The sequence below is a fragment of the Patella vulgata genome, chromosome 4, assembly GCF_932274485.2.
Source record: "Patella vulgata chromosome 4, xgPatVulg1.2, whole genome shotgun sequence".
NCBI lineage: Eukaryota > Metazoa > Mollusca > Gastropoda > Patellidae > Patella > Patella vulgata.
In genome coordinates, this window is record NC_065882.2 from 36,847,813 (window position 1) to 36,859,255 (window position 11,443).

The 11,443-nt window shown below is 36.1% G+C and overlaps 1 long non-coding RNA gene across 2 annotated transcripts in view; it reads left to right on the forward strand.

Annotated features, from left to right (window-relative positions):
• Positions 1–11,101, forward strand: part of LOC126817170 (uncharacterized) — a 111,046-nt gene extending 99,945 nt beyond the window's left edge. For both annotated transcript variants that reach the window (XR_007678824.2, XR_007678823.2), the window contains exon 3: positions 10,652–11,101. This is a non-coding gene — a long non-coding RNA (uncharacterized LOC126817170). The remainder of the gene's footprint in view (positions 1–10,651) is intronic.
• The last annotated feature ends 342 nt before the right edge of the window (positions 11,102–11,443 follow it).

Here is an 11,443-nt window from a genome sequence, read left to right on the forward strand (position 1 = left end):
AAGGATTATGGCCCCTGATTGTTAGAAAAATCACGTTTTTAGATTGTGGACACTCTAGAGGTCACAATTTTTATCTGATTTTGATGAAACTTGAAATGCATGTTTATAACCCAAAGATCTTGGTTCCTGTCGATATTGGATCGTAACTTCTTGAATTATGACCCCTGATTGTACGAAAAATCACGTTTTTAGCTTGTTTTCCCTGTATAGTTCACAATATATCACCGTTACACCATATTTTCATGATAATCGGAACAAAACTGCCAGACAAAATGCCATAGGATAAATAGTCATGGACACTTGTTATGCTTTGAGAGTATGTTCACAGATGAAGAACTTATCACCCCAACAGAACCACTGAGCTGCGCGTGTGACATGCAATAGCGCCATACACGTGGGAGGGGTTCACTGTCAAATTGGACACTTCAAGGAAGGGTTGATGAAAACTGCCGCGTGCTGGTTTATCCTATCCATGTTTGCTTTCCTATCGGTCTTGCATAAGATTTACTGTTTAGCGTATCTTTGCTTTAGTGTGTTACATTTAATTTGCAATGAGAAGTCTTCAACATGATGAACGCCTACGTGCTATTGGCATGCTTCAAATGGGTTCTACACAGCGAGCAGTAGCCAACATGCTTAATGTGTCACAGTCTGTGATCAGCAGACTGTGGAATCGGTACCAACAAACACACAATGTTGATGATGGACCTTGTTCAAGTCGTCTTAGAGCCACTACACAAGTCTAGGATCGATACATTCGTACACAGGTCCTGTGAAATCGACGACAAACGGCCAATCAGCTTTCTGTAAACATGTACCAAGTTACAGGAATTCGAGTTACACCCCAAACGATTAGAAATCGGCTACATGCAGCCCATTTGCATGCGTTACGACCGCGTGTTGTGCCTCCGTTAACTCGCCAGCACATGGCAAACAGGCGTCAATGGTGTAGACAGCGTAGAAATTGGGGTAATCGTCGATGGGTGCGTGTAATGTTCTCAGATGAGTCCAGATTTCATCTGGATTTCACCGGTAGGCGTGCTCGCGTTTGGAGGCGTGTAAATAAGCGTCATGCTAACGTTAACGTCAGGCAGCATGACAGGTTCGGGCGTGGGTCTGTTATGGTGTGGGGAGGAATCACCATGACTGGCAGAACAGACTTGCATATTGTTCAAGGAAAGGTCACTGGTGTGTAGTACCGTGACCACATCCTGGCACCGAAAGTTCTACCCTTTTGCTCAACGTGCAGGTCGACGTTTCATCTTTCAAGGTGATAATGCTCGTGCCCACCCCACTCGTGTATGACTACCTCCAGCATCCCCATATTGTCCATATGCCTTGGCCAGCCATGAGTTCTGACCTTTCCCCTATAGAGCACGTCTGGGACATAACCGGGAGACGTGTTCGTCGACGTTAACGTCAACCGATAACACTGCAAGAATTGGTCGTGGCACTGCAAGAGGAGTGGGTCAGATTGCTCCAAATCGTGATTGGACGGTTGATAAGAAGCATGCCACGACGAATTGCTGAATGTTTGAGGATTGGTGGAGCAATTACTCATTATTAAGACAAAAATCAAAAACGCCCATTTTCACTTTTGACAATGTATCTCTTTGCGAGTGAAATGGGGCCATCAGATAAGCCGCCCATATGAACTGTTTATGTTCATGTGTAGGCAATTGGCCTGTTATTAACATACACTGGTTACCTGTAATAAAAACAGCAGTGCATTTCCGCAGTTTTGTACTGTTTCTGAATATCCCCTACTTTTTTGGAAGAGTATATAAGATGATCATCATTTATGTCAACATAATGACATTTTCACCCAATTATAGACATTAGGTCCCCCATAACTTGGTCTCATAAATTCACATCTCGGGTGACGATTTCCCCCCTTCAGCCACCAGATTATGAGTAACGTGGAGTTGGGTTGAATGTATCCTATTTATCAACTGCAGTGGATACCAAACTTTTACAAATGTTCAATTCATTATATCTTTGTACATACTGAATGGAATTGAACCATTTTTGAACTAACATTTCTTTCAGAGATTCAGCTTTCACATTATTGTAGTTTACAAGGCATTACCAATTCCTCAGAGACTTTGTGACTTTGTGTTTCTGCAAAAAGAGTTGGAGAGAGAGAAATGGGATTTAACGTCCATTCGACACAAACTAGCTCATTTCAGGACTAACACATGGTTCAACATTATTTCAATAATTCGCTTACGCGTAGGGGTCTTTAGCAGTGGGAGGAAACCCACGAGGTTGGACAGGCGCCCCAATTCCTTGTCACGTACAACCGGGGAATTAAAACCACGCTAGTTGACTCAATGACAGACCATCTCCCCCCCCCCCCCTTTACAAAGAGAAAGGCACCAGATCAGCAGTTGGAGTCCAGTATGATGTTGTGATATGGTCAAAGCTACACAGGCTTTTTGTCCCCCTCCTTTTGAAGAAAGCACGGGACTATTAAAATGGGTTTGTCTGTCTGGCTGGCTCTCTGTCCGTCACACTTTTTGGGACACAATAACTCCCCTTCTAATTGAGCTAGAATGTTCAAATTTGGTAGAGGTGTTTAATAGGTCAGTGCCTTGATGGAGTCCGAAGATGAACATTTTCTGCTTAGAGTAAGCAGAGATAAGCAATTTGATTGGTTGATGCTTTGCGACACGATAACTTTAGTTCTAATTAAGTGAGAGTGATGAAATTTGGTGTATAGTTTCATTACATCAATACCTTGACTAAGTTCAATAATGATCATTTTCTGCTCAGGGAAAGCAGAGCGATAAGCAGTTTGATTGGCCGAGAGTTTGGAACACAATAACTTTCCTTCTAATTGAGCTAGAATGTCCACACTGTCTTGGCGTTAAGTGTCTATTAGGTGAATGCCTTGATTGAGTTCGAAGATGGGAATTTTCTGCTTAGAGTAAGCAGAGATATAATAAGCAATTTGATTGGTTGATGCTTTGGGAAACGATAACTTTAGTTCTAATTAAGTTAGAGTGAGGACACTTGCTGTATAGCTTTATTACATCAATACCTTGACTAAGTTCGATGATGAACATTTTTTGCTGGGGGTAAGCAGAGCGATAAGCAATTTGAACATTTTCTGATGAGGGTAAGCAGAGCGATTAGCAATTTGATTGGTCGAAACTTTGAAACACAATAACTCTCCTTGTAATTGAGCTAGAATGTTCAAACTTGGTTTAGGTGTTCATTAGGTGAATACCTTGATAGATTTTGGTGATGAACATTGTCTGCTTAGGGTAAGCAGATTGGTTGATGCTTTGGGGCACGATAACTTCAGTTTTAATTACCGTAAGTGAGAGTGATGAAACGCCAAGTATAGATTCATTATATCATTACCTTGACTAAGTTCGATGATGAGAATTTTATGCTTTGACAAATGAGCGATAAGCAATTTGATTGGTCAAGACTTTGGAACATAACAACTCTGCTATTAATTGAGGTAGAATGTTTAAACTTGATGTAGATGTTCATTAGGTGAATATCTTGAGTTCAATGATTAACATTTCGAGCTAACGCTAAGCAGAGCTAAGCAATTTCATTGGTCGATGCTTTGGGACAAGATAACTTTGATTCTATCTGACAGAGAGTGATGAAACTTAGTGTATAGTTGATAATCAGTTTGATTGCTTGATACTTTTGAAAAAAATAAATGTGCTATTAATTAATATGTGTCATCTATTTATTTTGTGATTTCGGTGGGGGACATCAGCCTCACTGTTGGCTTGTTTTAATTGAATTGAAAAAAATGTTAAAGCCATTATTATTATTTGATGTATGATATGGTTTGATTTGTTTCTACTTATAGTGAGTGAAGATCAATATATAGCACCTGTGTTGACATACTGTTTAAACATATCTTTCCCTTTCAATCAATATACTGCTTGATGATTTGAAATTCTAGAATAAACCAATATTCATAATGATATTAGTTCAAATGAATTCTACTGATTTTATCCACAATTTTACTACACTTCTTACATATTAAGCATTTTGATGAAATATTCTTCTTAAAAAAAATATTTCTTAATATTATAGTGTACTCATTTTCATTTTGTAGAGTTACATCACTTAATCTTAGAAGTATTATATTTTTTATGGTTTTCAAATATGAATGATTTTCTACAAATTCATTTAATCTTGTAGTCCATCAGACAAACAACCTGAATGGCTTTTGTTCCCCCACACCACCTGTACTGTTTTGTCGACTTGCAGACAACTCTTTCCCTGACAGTACTGTTTGAGTGCAGCAAAGTAACAGATTTCAACAACTGGATGCATCAGATCAGTTTAACCCACACTTTAAATCACAAAACGATGATGTCCTTGAACAATAATCATTTAAAGGGCAAAGTGGTAAAAACACTGTGAAATTTCAAATACAAAATACCACAAATTAAACAAATATTTCCTCATGCTCGCAAAATGGCAGGCTCTAATCAGTTTATGGCCAAATTAGGAACATGGGTATCTAGTGTGAAACACTATTGTTTTTGTTGTTAGGCTTTCAGACTTTTGTCCTAAAGACTATTGTTTTTACTAAAGTTATTATTATTAGGCTTTCAGACTTCCATCTGAAAGACTATTGTTTTTACTAAAATTATTATTATTCATTAATAATATTATTATTTACCACGGGAGCCTATTTCTCCATGATGGAAAACAGATATCAATCTGAGACCAAATTTTCTATGAGGAAATCATGTGGTTGCTACTTGATAAACTATTTTTGAAACTTCAGCGCATACTGGAAATGGCCGAAATTTAATATCCGATTGACTTCAAATTTATACACTGTACGGCGTAAGCCCATCTTCATTAGCCCAGTTTAGGAGCAGAACAGTAGGATGTTAAACCACATTTCATTGTCCCCCGCCTTTCAAACTGGGTTCGTCCATATGTGCATCCGTCCGTCCGTCTGTCTGTCTGTGTCTGTTATTGGGACACAATAACTCTCCTAATTGAGCTAGAATGTTCAAACTTGGTGCAGGTGTTTATTAGGTCAATGCCTTGATGGAGTTTGAAGATGAACATTAAGTGAGAGTGATGAAACTTGGTGTATAGTTACATTACATAAATACCTCAATTAAGTTAGATAATGAGCATTTTCTGTCCAGGGTAAGCAGAGCGATAAGCAATTTGATTGGCCAAGACTTTGGAACACAAGAACTCTCCTAATTGAGCTAGAACATTCCAACTTGATGTAGGTGTTTATTAGGTCAATGCCTTGATGGAGTTCGAAGATAAGAATTCTTTGCTTAGGGTAAGCAGAGATAAGCAATTTGATTGGTTGATGCTTTGGGACACGATAACTTTAGTTCTAATTAAGTGAGAGTGAGAACACTTGGTCTATTGTTTTATCACATCAATAACTTGACTTTGGAACATAATAACTCCCCATCTAATTGAGCTAGAACGTTTCAACTTGGTGTAGACGTTCATTAGGTGAATGCCTTGATGGAGTTTGATGATAAACATTGTCTACTTACGGTAAGCTGAGATGAGCAATTTGATTGGTTGATGCTTTGAGGCACGATAATTAAGTGAGAGTGATGAAACTCTGAGTATAGATTCATTATATCATTACCTTGACTAAGTTTGATGATAAGAATTTTCTGCTTAGACTAAGTAGCGATAAGCCATTTGATTGGTCGTGACATTGGAACATAACATCTCTGCTTTTAATTGAGGTAGAATGTTTAAACTTGATGTAGATGTTCATTAGGTGAATATCTTAAGTTCAATGATTAACATTTCGAGCTAACGCTAAGCAGAGCTAAGCAATTTCATTGGTCGATGCTTTGGGACAAACTAACTTTGATTCTATCTGACAGAGAGTGATGAAACTTAGTGTATAGTTGATAATCAGTTTGATTGCTTGATACTTTTGAAAAAAATAAATGTGCTATTATTTAATATGTCTCATCTATTTATTTTGGGATTTCTGCGGGGAACATCAGCCTCACAGTTGGCTTGTTTAATTTCAAATGACAAAAGTTATACTCCGATGTTTATGAATTTTATATGCATTGTTTGAATTAGTAAAACGAAAAAGCCGGTCAAATTTCAACAATTTCTGTAAATTACTTCCAGAGTTAAGGCCCGCGTTTCAGTTTGTAGAACCTTGTGAACTATCAAACGACGAAACTTATAATCTGATCTGTATGAAATTGTCTTGTAAATCAATGCACCAAATTACCTACAAAAAAATAAATGTGCCACAACCCTTGGACGATTTAGCTGCTGTGGGCGTATGTTTTGTTGCCTGGCAACCTATCTTATAATTGTTTACTTGTACCCCTTATTTCTCAGTGACTATAACAGGGAAACCATGTAGTGGTTACTTGATAAACTACTTTTGAAAAATCTGCTCAGACCAGAATGGTCGAAATGGGCAAAATAAAATATCACCTTTTTTGAAACAAATGACATTTTTGGAAAACAAATTGTTTAATCCTTCCTGAGCTAACCACTTCATACCCATTGAGGGCTATGCAAATATTGAGTAAGAATCAAGCTTTAGACCCTGTTGTGAAAAACCATGCATACCATGAATATGAATTCGACCATAACCGTAAAATTGCAGATGTATATCCATTGTATACGATTTTTATACGCCCACATGGAAATGTGGTTGTATATTGCCGTCCGCCCGTCCGTCTGTCTGTCTGTCGGTCCGTCTGTCTGTCGGTCCATCCATCCATCCATCCATCCATCATCCACAATTTCTTGTGAACACTCTACAGACTACATTTATCATCTGATTGTTTTGAAATTGATATATGTTGTTTGCATTATTGAGATGAAGAAGCCTTTTTAATTTCAATAACTTCCGTTAATTTCTTCTGGAGTTATGGCCCATGTTTCACTTTTTTGTACCTAACGACAAAAGTTATCAACCGATCGGTAAGAAATTTATATGCACCATTTAAATTAGTAAAACAAAGAAGCCTATTGAATTTTAGCAATTTCCGTTAATTACATCTAGAGTTATGGCCCTTGTTTCACTTTGTTGAATATTTTGAATGCTCTAATGACAACGGTTATCATCCAAACTGTTTGAAATTGATATGCATTATTTAAATTAGTGAAACGAAGAAGCCTATTGAATTTCAGCAATTTCCTTTAATTATGCCTTGAGTTATGGCCCTTGTTTCACTTTGTTGTAGAGTTACATCTAGAGTTATGTCCCTTGTTTCACTTTGTTGAATCTTGTGAACGCTCTAATGACAACAGTTATCATCCGATCTGTTTGAAATTGATATGCGTCATTTGAATTAGTGAAAAGAAGAAGCCTATTGATTTTCAGCAATTTCCGTTTATTAGGCCGGGAGTTATGGCCCTTGTTTCACTTTGTTGGACCTTGTGAATGCTCTAGCGACAAAAGTTATTATCCGATTTATATGAAATTTATTTGCATCATTTAGATTAGTAAAATAAAGAAGCCTATTGAATTTCAGCAATTTTCGTTAATTACATCTAGAGTTATGGCCCTTGTTTCACTTTGTTGAATCTTGTGAACACTCTTAATCACAACAGTTATCATCCTATCTGTTTGAAATTGATATGCCTCATTTAAATTAGTGCAACGAAGAAGCCTATTGAATTTCAGTAATTTCCGTTAATTACGCCGTGAGTTATGGCTCTTGTTTCACTTTATTGTACCTCGTGAATGCTCTAACGACAAAAGTTATTATCTGATCTGTATGAAATTTATATGTATCGTTTAAATTAGAAAAACGAACACGCCTTTTTGAATCTTGTTGAATCTTGTGAACGCTTGAACAACAAAAGTTATCACTTAATCTGTATGAAATTCATATGCATCATTTAAATAAGTGAAATGAAGAAGCCTATTGAATGTCAGCAATTTCCGTCAATTACTTCTAGAGTTATGGCCCTTGTTTTACTTTGTTGCACCCTGTGAACGTTCGAACGACAAAAGTTGTCATCTGATCTGTATGAAATTTATATGCATTATTTGAATTAGTAAAAGGAAAAAGAAAAGCCTGTCGAATTTCAACAATTTCTGTAGTTTACTTCCAGAGTTACGGCCCTTGTTTTAGTTTTTAGAACCTTGTGAACCCTCAAACGTCGAAATTTATAATGTCATCTCTATGAAATTGTCTATTGAATTCCCCTAATTACCTACAAAAGAATAAATATGCGACAACCCTTGTCGACTGCTTGGACGATTAAGCTTCTGTGGGTGTATGTTTTGTTGCCTGGCAACCTATCTTTGCATATATTTGTAGGGTTTTTTGATACGCCCACATGGAAGACGTTGGTCTGTCCATTTGTCCGTCCGTTCATGCGTCATCCACAATTTCTTGTGAACACTCTACAGACTACATGTATCATCTGGTTGTTTTGAAATTGATATATGTTAGTAAGATGAAGAAGCCTCTTTCATTTCAATAATTTCCGTTGATTTCTTCTGGAGTTATTACTCTTGTTTTACTTTGGTGCTCCTTGTGAATACTCTAGAATGACAAAACTTATCAGCTGATATGTATATGGCTTACAAAAATCCCATCCACGTTTTAAAACATACATATTTTCATGTGGACGTATATTGTCGTCGCCCCTGTCCGTCCGTTCGTCTGTCCACAATTGTTTGTGAACACTCTAGAGCTCACAATTTTTATCCGATTTCATTGAAACTTGAAATATAGGTTTATCACCCTAAGATCTCGGTTCCTTTCGATATTGGCATGTATCGGACTGTAACTCCATGGATTATGGCCCCTGATTGTTCGAAAAATCATGTTTTTAGCTTGTGAACACTGTAGAGGTCACAAGTTTTATCCGTTTTGGTTTAAACTTGAAATGTATGTTTATAACTCACAGATCTCGGTTCCTTTCGATATTCGCGCATATCGCACCATAACTTCCTGAATTATGGCCCCTGATTGTACGAAAAATCACGTTTTTAGTTTATGGACCCTACAGAGGTCACAATTTTCATCCGATTTTGTTGAAACTTGAAAAGTAAGTTTATAACCCAAAGATCTCAGTTCCTTTTGATATTCGCGCATATCGGACAGTAACTTCCGGAATTATGGCCCCTGGTTGTACGAAAAATCACGTTTTTAGCTTGTGGACCCTATAGTGGTCATAATTTTTATCCGATTTACAAAAATGTTTTAGTATATCACTCTTACACCCTAAGGATGGTTGAGTTCGAATTTCGTTAAAATCGGACCGAAACTGACAGACAAAATGGCCGCCCCTCATAATAGCGTTAAAATATGGTATATCAAGTTTGTGGATCCTCTAGAGGTCACAATTTTCTTCTGATTTTGATGAAACTTGAAATGGAAGTTTATAACCCAATATTATCGGCTCCTTTCGATATTTACGCATATCGGACCGTAACTTCCTGCACGAAGAATCGCGATTTAAGCTTGTGGTCCCTCTAGAGTTAACAATTTATATTCAATTTAAAAAAAACGTTTGAATATATCACCGTTACACCCAAATGATGGTTGAGTTTGAATTTTGTGAAAGTCGAACCAAAACTGCCGTACAAAATGGTCGCCCCCTCGTACGCTAATAGTATAAAAATATGGTATATCAAGGTTGTGGACTCTTTAGGTCACAATTTTCACCCGATTTTGAGGAAACTTGAAATGCATGTTTATAACCCAAAGATCTTGGTTCCTTTTGATATTCGCGCATATCGGGTCTTAACTTCCGGAATTATGGCCCCTGATTGTATGGAAAATCGCTTTTTTAGCTTGTGGTCCCTCAAGAGGTCACAATTATTACCTGATTTAAAAAACCGTTAGAATATGTCACTGTTACACCGTATTGTTGGTTGAGTTCGGATGTCATGAAAATCGGACCAAAACTGCCAGACAAAATAAACATACCATAAGGATCTACATATTTGTTGTATTGTAATAAACACAAATGTGAAGTTTTGCTAAATTTTTGTACCTTACCATATTTTATTGATATATAACTCCTGCGAAACATTAATCGTATTGATTAGAATTCATAAGATGAATATATTTTGATAGTATTCAACATACCCTAATGGACATTAATACTTAATTGTAACAATTAATAACAAAAGCGTCTCAAGAAAATTGTTTCTATTAAAGAATATTTTATCATATTGACAATCATATGCAAAGTAATAAAGCGTAGTAGTATTTCTAGAAATGTTATGTTTAGATAGTATAGTAATACTAAATATTAATGAATTATGTTATTTTATGTAATAAGGAAATATGCATAGATAATATGAATACATTTATTAAATTTTGTGTAGAATGTAATTGCATTTTATGCTATCTAGCATGTAGGTAAGATTGATTTCAATGTCTACAAAGATATTCAAATCAGTATTGTTGCACTTGTATGTATAGATGTTTTCCGCTTGTGTGTCATATTTGTCTCCTGGAACAATTTTAATATATCAGTTCATTCAGGGTCCTAGTCAACACAAATAATTGCTGTTTTGTGCTGAAGTAAAGAGGCCAATAGTGGACAATTACATTTGAATTCTCAAAATACGTTAGTTCACAACAATCTAATTACTTTTATATTTTAAATCAATTAAGATCTTGGCAGATCAATAATAATAAGGTTGTATGAGTTTTTTATACCACAGCTTGTAGTTAGATAACAGACATAGAAACATCTCATCTCTGATGCCCAACGGTACTACTATCTGGTCATCAACGCTAGAAACTACAAACCCCAATCATTATAAATGGAATATGCAGAAGGGAAATTAAAGGACATATATGATGCCAAACAAAGGTTTGCTGCTGATCAGAAATAACTAGATGGCCCTGTATTCAGAATACATGTACAGTTTTTAAAATTACCCGGCATATCCACAATATGTAATCTAGTGGATATGAATTTATTGACCAGCAACAACATTAAAATCAATTTATTACTAAAAACAATGAACAAGATGATGTGCAATTCTTTAAGATAAAATAATATATCTGTAATGAAATTTAATCTAATTTATATGACCTGGTTGTTAAGACACTAATCTCTAATTGTTTTAAGTTTAATTAGTTACCCAATAAAAGATCATTAAAATGTTTCCACTAGTGTCTTTAACTTAACCATTAATTTTTTTATTTTTTACAGATTTTCAAAAAAGGTGCATATATTCAGATAGCTGAGTTAATTACGATTCTAACGATGTATAATATCTATTGAGTTTTTAAAATTTAATTTACGATATTTTGACATTTGTATACACCCACATTGACATTGCGTCGTATATGACGTCGCCCCGTCCGTCCTGTAAACATATCTATATTTCATTTACTGTTTATTGGAAAGTCAATCCATAATATAAGATAATCCAATGTCAAGGTTATATAGTATTTTCCGTCGTTGTTCGTTACAAGCGCACGTTGTTAGCACTACTAAATCTTAT